The 13324-nt window shown below is 44.9% G+C and overlaps 1 pseudogene across 1 annotated transcript in view; it reads left to right on the top strand.

Annotated features, from left to right (window-relative positions):
- LOC149355249 (carboxy-terminal kinesin 2-like) overlaps positions 1-5427 on the top strand; it is a 49262-nt pseudogene extending 43835 nt beyond the window's left edge. The window contains exon 15 of the transcript XR_016291482.1: positions 4414-5427. The product of XR_016291482.1 is annotated as a carboxy-terminal kinesin 2-like (transcript). The remainder of the gene's footprint in view (positions 1-4413) is intronic.
- The last annotated feature ends 7897 nt before the right edge of the window (positions 5428-13324 follow it).

Genomic DNA, 13324 nt, shown 5'->3' with positions numbered 1-13324 from the left:
TTGCTTCCATTTGGAATTTTTGCTCATGGCCAATGACTGTGACGACAACACCGGCTTTTTCGAGGCACTGTACCCTTAACGTTAAAGTGTGGAAAACATTTCTAGTTTCCAGTAGACGAGGAGTTTATGATTAAACATAACTGCCAGCTCTTCTGATTTTTCCATAAAACGAACGAATTTTGACCTGTGGTACGATTTTACGAATTTTGCCTGAAATCTTATGGAAAATGAATTTTATTTGCCATAAACATTTCAAATTCTGTAAAAAAAAAAACAGTGGCCGGTGGCAGTGCCGCGATGAGATAGGGATATGTATACCATCTGTGAAATTAGCAGCAGCTGGAACACTGCACAGTAACACATAGTTAATTCGACCCAACTCCAGTATTTGCTCGAATCTAGGCCGGCCTTGATTCTAAGCGGACACCCGAAACATGAAGGCCGAAAAAACTTTCCTCCAATGTAAGCCGGCCTCAAAAACGTTTTTTTCTGTAGTCCCATGAAAAGTGTAACAGCGGGCCTGTGTACTGTATGTCTCGTACATTTGTTGCTCTCCATATTGTATCTAGCCATTTTGACCAAAGCTTTAGTGTTGGGAATGGTGGGCGGGTCAGCACCCTTGAAATACGATATGTTAGCACTGCAGGAATTTGGCATGCCTTCAGGACTCCTTCCTATGGCCCACCATGCCTTAATCCAGAAATTGTAACCAGAGGACACCGCTTTCAGCGCTGAACCGCACTCGGATGGTTGCATACACTTGCACAGTGGGGCTCCAGAGGTGAATTCTCAATGTTGCTTCTGCAGTTTTCAGTTTTGATTCTTAGTGTGAAAGAATTTCTTGTCTATGAGTGACATGTCGGCTACAGCCATGATGTCGAACCGGAACCGAACCAAACCCAGTTTCTTTTTCCCCATCTTGGAACTGAACCTAAACCAGAACGATTAACAGGAACTGTTCCAAACTGGTTGGAGAATCGGTTCAGTCCCACTTATTTTACAGCATGGCGTATTCATTTTTTTTTTAGGACAAAATGAGATGTGCTAGCACATAGATTTACGCACAGAAAGCTGTTTGCGCTACACAGTGCGAAAATGGCACCCTGTCTATGAGACAACAAAATTGAAGGAAGGCTGCTATGGGGGAATTGGCACTTCTCTAATGCGCTTTTGGCAATTCGGAAGCGCTGTACATCAGACTAATGTGACATCTTAAGTTTTAGACCCTCCTCCTTTTATATATTTGCATATAGTTTTAATCAAATAGTTAGCACTGCTCTAACTCGCAAAGTACTTAGTGAGAATAGCTTGCTTTCACTGTGTCATATACTATAAATATGTGAAACATGGGCACAACGACCCAACCATATTGTGCAACATTTAGTTTCTGAGGCATTCGTTATCTACAGCAGCTACTAAATAGAACCCCTAATGATGGCTCAGTGGCTGTGGCTCTCGACTGCCGATCCCAAAGTCGTGGGCTTGCTCCTGGCCATGGCGACCACATTTCAATTGCGGCAGAATTTAATAAACGCGTGCGTGCTGTGCAGTGTTTTTGTTTTATAATCTGAACATTCTTTCTTGCACGCGATGCAGATAAGGAAAGGCAGCTTTGCAGTACAGCGATTACACAAGGGGGCAGTGTCAAAAAGCATGGGCTCACTGGCATGCGATACTGATTACGATCAGAAAGGTGCTACTGCTGGAAAATGTAATTGCAATGAAATGATTTTTATGCTCTGCAGACGCGCTGAAATTGTTCTGCTTGCAAAAAAAATTGAGGGGGGCACTTTTCTGAGCTAAGGTGCGGTGAGGTGAAAGCCTTAAGCGCGGTGTTGCTGCTTGTCACTGCTCTTTACAAGAGCTACGTTACAAGAGCTTTGTTGTCTGTATGAGTGGCGTTTTTGTAATCAGGAGCTGGTATTCTGTCGATACAAGCCAACTTCAAATTCTCCTCAGTGTCCCTTTAAGGAGAGAAGACGTGCAAAAGCAGGTTTGTGCTTCAATAGAGGGGACACGTACAGAGGGCAAAACACAAGCTAGAACAACCAAACTGTGTGGTCCGCCGCTCCCAAAGCCGCTGCGACCAAGAAGGCAAAAATTGACGATTAAATTCTGTGAGTTTATTTGCACATGTTTACATCCAGACCATTTTTAACCAAATCTTATCGCTAGTTATCGCGTGATCAGCCCAAAACACGTTCAGAATGTGTTCTAGACATGCATTTTGCCCTCTGTACACCCCACCTTAAGGGTATGACTGACATAGCTTTAATACGTTAATGTTCATATATGCAGAATTAGCTCTTCTGTACTTAGCATTCATAGATGGCAGTGAGTCATCACACCATGCACTATCAGCGTAGCGGTCAAGAGATGCGCCACTGCACTGATAGATGGCTGCGCCTGTCACAGCCACCCATAGGGACTTTGGAACGTATGTTGCTCTTTCCGAGAAACCTCTCATGCCCAATCATTAATTTAACTACCACCTGCCTCTCATTCATTACAGCTTGCGTAACGCTCCTCCTAATTAAACAGAGCTTACCTGAGTAACTTGGGTAAGCTCGGGTTAGTTCAGAGCACAGGACCAGAGAAGACAAGATTCTTGCCCGGGGTTGGTACGGCTGGAGTATAGTGCTTTCGCACTAAAACAACTACCAAAACTCTAACCCTGAGTGGAATTCATACCAGCGGCAGCACAACAGAGAAGCTTAGTTTACCGATGCCTTAGGCTACTTGGCGTCTCTGAAGCTCACCTTTATTGTTGTTGTTGTTGGATGATATTAATAATTACAAATCATAATTACACTCTTACTGGATGATCGACAGTTCATTAGGACACTCTGTCCACAGCCCATGGTTACACATCCTGTCCACGCCACTCAGGAGGCAAGAAATGTTTTCTGATTAAATAACCTGAAACAAGTTCCTGGACAAAAAGTGCACGACAGATTCACCAGACTTAATCATGGGAGCAACAAATCCTGTCGATGCACAAGCTCCCTTTGGTAACACCCCAGAAAAGTCCCAAAACAGTGTCGCAGCGCTTCGGCGCAACGAAGATGTTGCATATTTGTGTCCGTGCAGGGACAAAGTGCTCCCAACCCATCCAAGCCTGTTTTTTTTTTCTTTTTTACCGTCCTTTTTCATCAGAACAAGGGTATACGGTATGTCATCATAGGCCAGTCTTAATTTTCCACTGTACTTGAGAGAAGCAACGATCAGCTGTGTTTTTGAAGGTACTGAGCTCTAGGGGCCCGAGGTATACAACTGAAATTACAAAGACAATGTCAAACAGGTTGTTTAAATAAAATATCTTCGGTAAGCTCTTGGTTGTTAGGGAGAGCCAGTGTTCGCTCTTGTTAGTCGGAGGATGGGTGGTTGAGGGGGGTCTTGCATATTCTCATACCATGTGTTAGAGGGAGGGGACGGCCTGCAAGATGGAAAGGTGTCTGTCTGCATACGTAAAGCCGCCGGCATACACGACAGCTTCCTTTGTGAACAGTGTGTGTGGTAACGTAAAGGGTGCATGCGGTGGTGCTGATGTCGCCCGCCTAGGTACTCTGCTTAGGAGAAACTCTGACTGACACTAGCTTCAGGAGAGACTTATTACTCGTGAGACGGGGCCTCTGAAACTGCTGAAGGTGGAAGGTTTTATAGAGGCGAAATCCACCTGCTTTTTCCTTATGTACGTGTACCTCATCAGATGGATTTAAGCATATATATAGATTTACAATAATTTTCAGTTCATATATTTTTTGCCATGGGGAATAAATTAGAGTAAAAGTGAAAATATCTCTCAACATACAAATTTTGCATCTTTCAATTTATATGCCACACACGAAAGTAAACAGCATAACAAGTTTAATGAAACCCATTACTCTTTTTTCAGAATTTTTCTTGGTTCAGAATATTTTTTGGTCCTGAACCCATTTGAACCTGTTCGAACTGGTTCAATCAAGTCCGAACCAGTTCGAACCGGAACAATGTTGCTCAGGAGCTGAACCCGAACCCGAAAAAATTCCAGTTAGACGCCCTGGCTACAGCATGTCGGCTAGAGCGTGTGCGCACAAAAATAACTTCAAAAAGAATTTACCGGATTGCAGTTCGAACCCAGGTCTTCTGTGTGCCAGGCGGGCACGCAACGCGTACGCCACAAAGTGTTGTTGGTTCAAGTGCGTTAGAGGGGCATGAAGTGAACAATGTGTGGTCTGTGGGACAGCAAAGTGTGTTGGGGATGTGTACTTGCAAAAGAGAATAGTTGTTGACATCATCCAAGGGTCACGTGATAAGCGTCATGTGACAACGGTAATTTCAAAATAAAAAAGTTGCTGACTGCAGTGCTCTATAACATTCGTGTAGAGTGGGTCTTGTTGAAGGTCCCGCCCTTCTCTTTTATTTCTTTTGCAGGTCAACCAGTGCCAGATTGGCACAGCACGCAAGAATCTTTGAGGGCTCAGCAGAATGGGACTAGGCATTGTTGGCGCAATCATTTTATCTGTAATGGTATAATTTTATATAACGTTCTTTTATTTTGGACAAGTAATACAGTCACCGTGCTTGCCCAGCAACGTGTGCTTTTATAATGGACACTGTTGTGAGCAGTAGACAGTCAAGATTCAGCGACTGCAATGCAAAGGCTGCTGGCACGAGGACATCTGAAGATACTGTACTGTAAGAAGACACCCCTGACGATGGTCCTTGTGCACTGAGGCACAAAATTGTGCTGTGCTCACTTTGAAGTGTTTGTGCTGAGCTTACTGATCCCGATGAAGAACTGACATTGTGTTGGTGTTCTATGAACTGGTTGTAATTGTGTACGTGGCCGATGTATGCATCATGACGTGTGCAGCAAAACAACGGCCATCTCTTGGTCGCAAACACCTGCTTCCTGGGCTTTTCAGGTCTATAATGAATAAGTGTCACTTTTGCAATCAGGTTGCAGCACTCCTTGTGCTTAGCAGTGGTCTTCAGTCTGTTCACCCGGGGCAATACATGGTATCACAGAAGCCATTGTGCGCCCTGCGTACCATGCTGTTTCTTTTGTTATGTCTGAAAACTGTGACGGATTTTCAGAAAAGAGCATCAGAGCAGCTCCTTTCTTTGGCCCTTTGCTCTATGCTTACGAATTTAGACGTGCAAGTTGTCCAGACATGTTGGCTTTGGGCAAATTTTTACGAATTTTTGAACGAGTGCAATGCTTTTACATCGGTGTTCATTACTTTAAGTATGGCCTCTAATGGCATATGTATGTAGCATGCGTGTGGCAACTTTGGCTTAATTGTTGAACGCACATCGCAAGAAAGCTTCACAATGTATTTTTGTGAATTGATGCTTTTCGATTCAAAACCATGCGTATCCCATTTTTATTCTCTGTACAGTCTTGTGCTAGTTTTCTCGTATTTGTACCATGGAGGCCTTGAAAACCTGGGCAAATGGCCTAATGTAATAAAGTTGAATGTACTATATCATTTGCGAGTACTTTCTTCAGCCTAGTCTGTGAATGCGGAGAGGCTGCACGGTGCCTGACAAGCCTGCAGACTGCTGTGGCTTTTTCACAGCATTACTGTAGTCCAATGGTCGTCACTCCTCATGAAATAAGTTTTCTGGGACTTTAAATACTAGAACTTCTGCTCTGGCTTTCCTTTGGGGTTTAAACTTCATTCTGTTGCCATGCCAGTGGTGCATTTCAGGGCTTGCCTTGCTAAAAAACTTGGGGTGATGGGTATGAATTTCAAAGAATGGTTGACGATCATGCCTTATATTTCGAAGTATTTTTTTTTTTTCTGTAGTCCGATACAACCCGTTCGCAGTGGAGCTCTGCCCATAGTTAATACTGCCAAACAGAATTCCTCTGGGACAACAAGCAAACAGTTTTGATTTGATTTATTTGTTTCCTCTCTGATACAGAAAGTGGTGCAAGAGCAAAAGGCTAAATGCCTGACGATGACTCTTGCCCTGCATACAGTTTGGCACATAGTCATTTAACATAGATTTATGCGTAAAGTTCCACACCAAGATCTTCGGGGGGAGGAATAAGAATGTCGTAGCACTGCTGGGAAAAAAAGGGTAAATAAATTATGCAACGAAAAAAAAACAAACGCGTATGTAGCAAACAATAGACCATACATGCCAACACAGAATACTAGTACAAAGAAGCAAATGTACACAATTCTAAACATGGTTGTTGCAAGTTTATCAACATGATAGCAACATCATAACAGCAGCACAGAACAGCAAGATTCAAAACGGTAATGCACTCCCAGAAAATACAAACTATAAACAGAAACATGGCAGATTAATTGAATTCCAAGTTATTTTCAAGCAGCAGAGCTTTAAGCATGTTCTTAGAGACATTAGCACTCAGATCTGTTAATTCTTGTATTTTGTTCAGAAGGTTAGCTGTTTGATATTCAATAAGTTGTCGTCCATAATTCGTCCTTACTTTGGGTGGCCGTAAAATTTCCCTACGGAGTGTGTATGCAGGAGCTGCATTGGAGTTTTGTACGCTGTAAAGCTTTGCTTTCTTTATGTTCTGAAGTAATTTGAAATAATAAATTTGATTGGCCTTTAACATTGTATATTTCAGGAAAAGCGGTCTTGTATGCAGTAATTCCGGTAGGCCGTGATATTGCTAAAATATTAACTTTTTTTTTGTAGGCTAATTACTCTTGTGTAGTTGTGACTTGTAAGGTACCCCAGAGTAAAGCATAGTAGGAAAGCTTGGAATAAAAGAGTGAGTAATAAAGAACAGTCCGTAACCATTGAGGGATGAGTGGGAAAATCTTAGAGGCAACCAATTGTTTTACTAAGGTCAGCTATGAGGCTGTTGACATGAGAATTACATAAGCTTTCCTCAAACCACACAGCTAAAAATTTTTGGGCTTTGACTTGAGCTATTCTTTTGCCATCAAACAAAATATCTCTGGCAGAATTCCTGGGCTTGTTTAGGGGTGAAACAATATGTATTTGGTTTTCTCAATGTTCAAGCATAATTTATTTGTGTTTAACCAAGTAGACAAGTGGAGCAAATAGTTATTGACAGCATGCTCAATTTCTGGGAGTGAATTTATTGGAGTGAAATTATTCAAGCTTTCCTGTTTACCAAAACAAAAAGATAATCATGAGACAAAATTAGACTTTTCTTGCCTCCAGCAACAGCTTGATAGCCAAACATCAAAACGCCAGGACACAGGAAGCAGCAAACTGTGGCCAGTGTTACAGACTGCTGTTTTTCATAAGCTTCATCATACTGTACACATTGTAAAAAGCCTGCAAACTATACTAAATGTCATAATCGTCTGGTTTAGCCTTCTCAAAGTTTCTGAACGTCTTGTAGGTGTCACGACAGTCTCGGAATGTTTTTTTGCCCAGACACTAATATTTCGTAATTTTTTGTCGTGTAGTTGGCATGGACATGCAGACTGTGAGAATATATCACAATTCTTCAAGCTCTGCACATAGTACTGTCAGTCACTGCATTTAGGCTATTTCCAGGATTGTAACAGGACAAACTAAGTCAAATAGAACAGCCTCAAAGCAATCCGCTCCACAAGGTGAACAACAGCCCGGGAAAATCTTGAGAAAAAGGCTTTCCAAGTTCAGCACCACATCTACTTCTCTTGAAAGCCCAGAGGTTCTAGCTTGTGTGTGTCACCACTTCGTGCACCTTTAGGTGCGTTCTCAGACACCCTTAGAGTGTTTAGGGGTAGCGGCCTCGGTCACAAAGGAGATGCCCTCGACTCAGTGCGGCAAGCTCAGCCAGAGACCAGCTACCAAGTGGCAAGAGATTTTTTGTTGTTTGGTGGCCAGCTTTCACCAGTCCTGAGCCAGAGAATGGGTCAGAGCCAAAGGTTCACAAACAAAACAAAGTTTATACAGCAATGAGACGATACAGAGGACTTCACAATCACTCGTATGAACACATACAAAGTGATTTACAAAACAAAGCAACTCTTGCAAAGTTACACTCGAGAGAGATTACAATACAAAAGAAATATTGCACCTAAAGTGCACTAACACAAGAGAGGCAAACAAACAAAACACAGTTTGTTCACCGGGCACTGCAGCAATCTGAAGACCAGAGGTTCAGGACGATGCAGACTGGCGCGCGCTGCCTCGTTGGTCCGTGGCTTAGCGAGTGGTGTGGTCCCGGGAGTCGAGCGGGCGCGCTTCTCTGAAGCTTAAACGGCAGCTCGGACTAAACTGATAGTGGTCAACGCCTGTTCATACTTAGCGCTAAGGCAGGCGCGCATATTCAGTATCGGCTGGGCTATTTCCTTCTTCTTTCGCCGGCCACGCGTTCCCATTGGTCAGGCGCCCCAGTCAAAAAAAACCATTGGAACCAATTGGACATTCCCATTGGTTCCAATTGGATTTCCCAATTGGAACCTATTGGTTCCAGTGGTGTTTTTGGACACCCGACCAATTGGACCCAACTGGACTAGCCAATTTGACCCATTAGACCAGGCAGTTATTTCACCCAGAAAATATTCACAAAATATGTGATGTTCATTGAGAGAGGTAGCTAAATGTTTGTGTATAATATGCTCTAGAATCTTGGACAAATATTTCTACAACTGAACATATTATAATATGCAAACGGAAAACTCATTTATGAGGACTGCAGGGAGATGTCGTGCCTAGAGCCAATCAACATTGTTCTACGGAATTGAGATTAACATGTTTTTATGGAAATCAAAGTCAACAGGCACAAATACATCACACGCAAGCAACATTCAGGCACTAGTAGCATATATTAGCTCAATATGTACATCCAGAGAACTTACTTCTGCTCCAACTTACATGCCCCATTTGTGAGGCTCTCATGCTGGGGCCAGTGGCGCTTGCCCACTGAGCGCAGTTATTTAATTTAATTTCAGCTGCAGTGGTGGTGCAGATGATGAGTACAATTTAGTAGGTTAAGCTGCTGATAGCTCTTATTATAGGAACCATATAGGTTCTACCTTGTTTGTCAAAAATGCAAACATTCATTGGAAAAATTGGGTGCAGTTGGGTGGTCCGATTGGATGTAATGGGTAAGACCAATTGGGCCCACCCAATTGGACCACCAATTGGACCATTGGACCAGGCAGCCCGCGCACTCACTCACCGCGCGCACCAGGCGTCCCTGGAGGAGCTTACCAGCGGCTTAACCCAGATCACAGCCCTCTCCTTTCTTTTAAAGACATTACTGAGCACTATCGTGCCTAACACCGGCGATACCCAGTTCCTATGAAAGGCCTGGGTAAAGCTGGCGAACGAATTCTCCTCGGGCTCTTTACGAACACCCTGCTGTGCCCGGCGGTTCACAAGCACTTTAATCCTTCTTTTGACGGCCGCTGCTCATTCTGTGGGAAGGTGGCCGACACCTTCCGCATGGTTTGGGCATGCAGAAAAAATCCTTCTCTCCCCCATCACCCCTTCCCCTACCCGAGAGGACTGGGAGGCGGCCATGCTCAGCTGCGAGAAACCATCGGCCCAACAGGCCCTGGTTCGGCGGACTTGTGTAGCGGTCATGACCAACGGGATCCCGGAATGAGGGACTCCGCCTAGTATTGTAAGGGCTGAGACCCACTATCCCCGAGCACCTCTCTGTAAAATACTAAATGAATGCTTTTTACCACCACCACCGCTGGCTCACGAGTGAAGCGGGAATCAGCACACTCAAGGATGCGCCATCTTCGTCAGCAATGAGTAGAAAGTACTCCGACATTCTGGAAAAATCGACGACGCGCGTGACGTAATTCTCTTGGCGCCGTGCCTGCGAGCGATGGTGGAGAGGGCAACAACACACACAAGGCTTGGCGCTCTCTGGGGTTTCCTTCTCCCGTGTACTAAAGGCGCGCGCTGAGATTGCTTCCGCGCGGCTGTCTTTTTTTTCTTTCAGAAATGTGCCAAATTTTGTGACAGTGTGTCCCTTTGCATTCGACATTGCTTGGCTACCTGGCCTTTGACCTGGTGCGCTTTTGATGAAGTCTTTCTCCGCATGAGGTCCTTATGGAGAGCTGCATGCTTGTGGAAGTTTGTATGTTGCATGCAACCAACAGCGCCCCGAGAGCTTCGCTGCACTTCACTGACTTTCACAGTGTCGTTTGCACCGTGTGTTTACACTGCCAATTACGACATTATCCGCAGACGCACTGCCAGCGGAGCCTGAAGTACTCGAATACGCGTCCGTGACGCCGTCCACGATAAATTTATTTGCAGCAGTACGTAGAGAGGTCTGCCGTCCTTGAACGTTTACAGTTTTAATACACTTGTGGTTGCCGTAACAATGAGCCGTTTTCTTTAGAAGTCCAAACTCAAACAAATATAACGCGAGACGAGCAAGTGTAGCTATACTTGACAACTTTTTCAGGCAATTAAACGACATGTGCGGAGGCGGGACCTATGCAATCGTGTTACTCTTTACCATACCGCTGTTTTTCGCTTTGTCGGTGGAGCAGCTGGCGTCATGCATTGATGGAAGCTTCATAGAACCAGACATGCCTCAACATCTGATTGTAGTCAGACTATTTTCCGACACACCTTCCATGACAATCTGACGTTGAAAATGCATGTTGTGCTAGAAACATGCGCGTCGCCAATCTACTATGTTATAAAAGAAACCTAATCACTGCAACAAGAGACTGACGTAGGAAGAAAAGGCCTGTTTTGACTCTGGAGCCTTGGCTGCATGCATTGTCAAGTTAAGTTGTCACAGAGGGTATCCAAGCACAGAATGAGATGCCGTACCATCGGCTGGCTCGGGAACTCCTGCTGCTATGGGCAACTGCTGTGAGACCATTGCTGACGCGGAGCAGTCACGTGGCCAGTCCTTGGACCTTTTGACCTTTATGACGTGTTTGTTTCTGTGCGTGAAATGAGCTGATGCGCCAGATTTGAAGGTCAAGAAATGAGCTTTCCGCCGATAGTGCCGCTTGGTCATGGTAAATACAGAGAGCTTAAAAATTCCCGGTTTTTACACTGTTTAACGCAATATACAGCATTACAGCGCTTGATTAAAAGAATTTTCTCGGGCTTGGAGTATTTCTCGGTTCTCATCAGCAAAACTTCGGGGCAGCATAGAAAACGATTTATACGAGCGGATACTCCAAATTTCTGTCAATGTGTGGCGGTTCCACTGCCGCCATCTTGCGAGTAGTTCAGATTCTGCCACCAGGCTACGACACTGATCCATGTCTACCCCTATTGCCCCGAGTGACCTGAGACTGGTTTTCGCTGAGATGTTGAGATATATGTGTCCGGTCCTTTCTTGACCCGCGCGCTGCGTGAAGACTGCTCTTTTGTTGCTGCGCCTGCCTTCAGAGGATTACAAACGAACCATGGCAAACCCGGCTGCTAGTCCCCGTCGTGCGTGGGGGAGGTGTTGGCTGGGGTGGTTTGGCATGCTTCTTTCTCTGGCTGTCCCTTGCCAAACCCAAAGCGAGTGGGGCTTACTTTATTCGGTCTATGGTTCCAGAAGGGCGAAGGGAAAAATTTGGAGAGCCGGGACAAAGAGGGTACGGTCTTTGTCCAAACGGCGTCAGAGGTGGGGTGATCCTATTGTTCGGGATAAGGAATACCAGCACGAGAACAAAGGACCGTTTCCTTCCCTCTCTTGTTTAGCCTTGGCTGAGTAGCCACAGAAAGCTGTACCGTCGATGTTACTATCTGGAGGGCCTCCTTTGAGAGTATGTGCCGTTTCGTTCTTGAGTTTTACCCGACTACAGACTTTCCTGTTTTAAATGCCGTGACATATGTTAGTGGGAGGAAAGAAAAAAATAATGCTGCCCAGCGCGCACCGCAAAAGGCACAACTTCGATACAGTGGAAACTTGGGAGAGTTAGTGATACATTGTCGACATAACTGCACAGCGCAAATTACTAAGTAAGCGAAAAGAGAAAGCGGACGCCAAAAATAATGTCACGACCAGAGGAGCCGTGAAGGTAGACGTCGGGAAGAACCCAAGACCGGGAGCCTTCTTTTAATTATGGAGCCAGCTTCCACGACACAGAACAGAACAGCGCGCCACGAGAGCCCACCGCCGCTTCGTCGTTGTCTCCGACTCAGCGCGGAGGCCGCGCGGCGCGTTAGGCGCGTGGCAATAAGAAAGGTGTGATATCAAGCAAATTATTTATGTTTATGTCCCATGTATTTTTTTTTCAATGAACCTTATAGTTGAAATCGGTGCCTTTCTTGTGTCCTTCCTTCTGCCCTCGTCTTTTACGCGTGCAATCACTTCGTCACTGTTTATGCATAGTAATATTAGTAGTAGTCGAAACACTCCTGGTCTAGAGTGTAACCTGCCAACTCTAGCGCTCAAAAAAATATAATTTTTTCTCAAACGATATTACATTTATGATAAGAAAACTACAACAAAGACAGCTATACAATTTAGTCAACGCCCGGCGGATGCCTGTCCAACCTTATAAACTATGGTTGGTAAAGAAAATGGTAGAGAGAAGTGGGCAGTTGTCAATTTCTGTTTACCCTTGAGATGAATCGACATTGCGCAGGAGACGTGAAATTGCTATTGAGAGGGTTAGCACCGCAGGGTGTCTGAATGTGTTCACCTCAGAAGAAAATATTCGTCGTACATGCGGCGGCACCTTGCAACCAATTCCGATCAACTTAGACAGAACTTTGCCAAGGTTCACAGAAATGCAGTACAGATGCATACCATTCACGAGGCGGACTCAGACTAAACATTGTACAAAGAAAGGGGGGGGGGGGGGCGTGAGGTGTGCAGGAACGCTGCCAAAAAAGAAAGGATCGGCTACAAAGCGATAGTTCTGTAGGTACTTAGGGCGACCTCCTCCCCTCTCTCGTTTGGACCCTCAACTGCGTGCTTCTTTCATATTTATAACGAGCCCCTCCCCCCTTCCCTTGTTTGCTTAATTGCTTAGCGAGGGCCTCGGTTCTGGCAGCCTTGACGCCATAGGAGGCATAAGAGGGTTCTCACGCAGCTTCCACCCTCTCCGTTCGATGACGTTCTACGTCACACTGCAGGTAACTCAGGACGTTCTACGTCCGCCGCTTATGAACGTGGGTGGCGCTGATGAACACTCTCAAGGTTAGGTTACTTGTAAACATAAATACCCCCGAAAACAGAAGATTTGACAGCCGTCGCCGTAGCTCAGAGGTAGAGCACCGGACGCGTAATTCGGAGGTCGTGGGTTCGGATCCCACCGGCGGCATATGGTTGTTTTTTCTTCTGCTTTTCTAATCAATTAGCTTTAAGCGATAACATATTCAGTAATATTCTAAATTGATCAACACCACAAAATAAATAAATTGGAAAAAAAATCCCCTGTGCCCCTTGGTTTCTGTGGCTGTT

This window comes from Amblyomma mixtum, chromosome 3 (assembly GCF_055824585.1).
Source record: "Amblyomma mixtum isolate Tamu chromosome 3, ASM5582458v1, whole genome shotgun sequence".
Classification (NCBI taxonomy): Eukaryota; Metazoa; Arthropoda; class Arachnida; order Ixodida; family Ixodidae; genus Amblyomma; species Amblyomma mixtum.
This window is presented reverse-complemented; position numbering and strand designations above follow the sequence as displayed.